The sequence below is a fragment of the Procambarus clarkii genome, chromosome 42 (genome assembly GCF_040958095.1).
Source record: "Procambarus clarkii isolate CNS0578487 chromosome 42, FALCON_Pclarkii_2.0, whole genome shotgun sequence".
Lineage (NCBI taxonomy): Eukaryota > Metazoa > Arthropoda > Malacostraca > Decapoda > Cambaridae > Procambarus > Procambarus clarkii.
The window spans coordinates 1,146,138-1,149,873 of record NC_091191.1 but is presented as its reverse complement, the minus strand read 5'-3'; positions in this window follow the sequence as shown (position 1 = coordinate 1,149,873).

Sequence of the window (3,736 nt, the reverse complement as noted above, 5' to 3'; positions counted from 1 at the left end):
TGAGATTTAAATTAATCTAAGCTAAAAGCAATTAGTCTGTATAAACACCTTTCTGAGTTCGAATCGCTTACTCTGCTTGCTTAGATCACTCAAGAATATGTGTACTCTGCTTACTCAGATCAATCACGAATATGTGTACTCTGCTTACTCAAATCACTCAAGAATGTGTGTACTTTTCTTACTCAGATCTGCTTGAGATCTTGTGTACTCTGTGCATTACGATCGCGACTGTCTACATATGTACTATACAATACCAATTGTACTACTAATTAGAAGTAATATACTAAGAAGTACTAATAAAGCCCATCAACACTGACAGCCCTGCGCCAAGTGAATATATTTCTGAATTAATGCCGCCATCTAAGACTATATGACGAGTTGCATATTTTTTGTCAAGAACTTGCAAATGTGTTTCTAAAATATCTTCATCTTGCCGACGTGTTAGTCATACGCGGCCATGTAATCAGTAGACTGCACTGGCAAACTTTAAGAGCATTATAAGGATATTCTCAAGAACGCGAGAGTAAGTAAAGTAATTGGAAAGCTTTAGGACAATTTTATAAGCAGGTCTGAAGGGGCCTAGTGACTGAACATTCAATAACGAAGTGTGGAGATCAGGAGTTGTTGATTAACGAGTTTACACATGTTGAGGATTGGGGGAGATTCGTTACCTGTAGCCACCTGCCACAGGTAACGATAGTTCAGCTTGATGAACTATCTTGCTATGCTGTACTGTAGGGTCGACATTTTACACTGCCTATATACCTATGTAAAGAGCTGTCAGCTCAGACAAACCCAAAAATATTAGCTTATGAAACAATGATAAAAAAAACGCTGATCTAAGTATGCAGAATAACCCACAGTGAAAAATGAAAGGTTGACAGCTTAATATTTTCAACTTATTATAGCTTTCGCCAGAGTGAGGCCAGCTCTAACGAAGGCTCCGGTAAATTGAAAGCGCTAATCTGTTAACCTTTCATTTTTCACTGGTTATTCTGTATAGTTTAGTTTTTTTATTAACACATTAATATGAGATACAACATGTTTAACAGATCTCTCACCCTCTCCATGAAGAAAATTTATATATGATGGTCAGCATTGTAAATGTGTGGCCACGTCTGTGGTAGAAAAAATTATATCAAATTCCAGTAAAACTCTACGGTAGTACGTTGCCACATTTAACTTATTTTTCATAATAACTGCACACACACACACACACACACAAAAACCCGTTCTCGCAAATTTAATAAGTCAATATTGACTTATTAAATATGTGCATAGGTGACATACTTAACATAATAGATACCCTTAAAAAGATTCATAGAAAACACCGACCTTACCTAACCTTGTTAGTATGTTAAGATAAGCATCTTATTGCTGCGTAATTACAATTATTACCTAACCTATAATAGGTATAGGTTAAGTAATAATTGTAATTACGAAGCAATAAGATGCTTATCTTAAGATACTAACAAGGTTAGGTAAGGTCGGTGTTTTCTATGAATCTTTTTAAGGGTATCTATTATGTTTAGTATATCACCTATGCACGTAGTTAATAAGTCAATATTGACTTTACGAATTTGCGAGAACGGGTTGCACACACACACACACACACACACACACACACACACACACACACACACACACACACACACACACACACATGCAACTGCTTCAATATCCGACATATATTGGTTTTGCTGGCAACAGCCACATATTAAAAGTCCAAGCAACGACTCATTCCTTCAGAAGAAAATGAAAAACAAAAAACTAAAAAAAAAAAAAACCGATAACCATATTTGTGTTACCAAAATCTTGTTTATTGAGAGACTAGTTATATATAAATTGAGAAGACATAGAGGTACCGCTGATAAAGGACGAAACAAGAAAGAGAAAACAGGAATTTTAAAGAGAGAAAGAGAGAGAGAGAGAGAGAGAGAGAGAGAGAGAGAGAGAGAGAGAGAGAGAGAGAGAGAGAGAGAGAGAGAGAGAGATGATGGAACCCATGACTATAAGATGTGTTTACATCAACCAAAACTCAGCAAGCTGGGCTTTCTCAGCCTTGACAAAGTGTCGCGAAGCGGCTGTAAGTGTTTTATGACGAGAGAGAGCAAGACAAGTCTATAAGTAGATAATAGATCGCCTCACAAGGACGTAGGACTGAGTGGGCTTCGTACAGAGTGATGCTAGGATATGCCAATCACAGAGTGATGCTAGGATATGCCAATCACAGAGTGATGCTGGGATATACCAATCACAGAGTGATGCTAGGATATGCCAATCACAGAGTGATGGTAGGATATGCCAATCACAGAGTGATGCTAGGATATACCAATCACAGAGTGATGCTAGGATATGCCAATCACAGAGTGATGCTAGGATATACCAATCACAGACTGATGCTAGGATATGCCAATCACATATCCTAGCAATAATGTAATAGCCTGAATCTAAGCAACTCATCAACCTATTAAGAACCAATAGTTAAACAAAAATAAAAACTGCAATGCTTTATGCATTAAAATTTTCGTAGTTTTCAGTAGTTTTTAGTAGACAGAACAGGTTAAATGTTAATCCAATGTCAAATACGAGAGTTTAAATATGAGTTTAACTTGCACAAACTTTAAATATTATTTCTGCAAAGGATTAGAAGAAAACCTTTGTTATAATCTTAGCCAAGAACGAGGTATTAAAATTTTTGACGTATAAATCAGAGGAGCTTTGAGAATACAAATGGCAAGCTGACTTTAAGAGGTTGTCTTACATGAATATTATTAATATCAAGCAAGAAGCCTGAAACATTTACCAACAAAGACCCGGAAAAAAATAGACATGTGTACTATATGTATTATATGTGTGTTATATGTATTATATGTGTGTTATATGTATTATATATGTGTGTTATATGTAAATAAGAGTTAGGCTGTGGATAATATTATTCTGATATCCGAAGGAAAATAAAGTTTGAGGAAGAGATGGAAGAGATGGAAGATGATGAAGAGATGGAAGAGATGTCTTCCCTCCGTGGGAAGACACACGGAGGGAGAGAGAGCAAGAAACAGCCAAAGAAAGCCAGGGAGAGGGAAGGATAGTGAGGGAGAGCGAGGGAGAGGGAAGGATAGTGAGGGAGAGCGAGGGAGAGGGAAGGATAGTGAGGGAGAGCGAGGGAGAGGGAAGGATAGTGAGGGAGAGCGAGGGAGAGGGAAGGATAGTGAGGGAGAGCAAGGGAGAGGGAAGGATAGTGAGGGAGAGCGAGGGAGAGGGAAGGATAGTGAGGGAGAGCGAGGGAGAGGGAAGGATAGTGAGGGAGAGCGAGGGAGAGGGAAGGATAGTGAGGGAGAGCGAGGGAGAGGGAAGGATAGTGAGGGAGAGCGAGGGAGAGGGAAGGATAGTGAGGGAGAGCGAGGGAGAGGAAAGGATAGTGAGGGAGAGCGAGGGAGAGGAAAGGATAGTGAGGGAGAGCGAGGGAGAGGGAAGGATAGTGAGGGAGAGCGAGGGAGAGGGAAGGATAGTGAGGAAGAGCGAGGGAGATTAATTCTACTCCAATACCGTCCATAATCCTTAGAAACAAATGACACCCAATATTAATACAGGACCGGACGCCGCGTGTACTGATAGGATTTGTGGGTAGGAGTTTCCTGGTGGGCCGCTGTGTGTGTGTGTGTGTGTGTGGTGTGTGTGTGTGTGTGTGTGTGTGTGTGTGTGTGTGTGTGTGTGTGTGTGTGTGTGTGTGGTG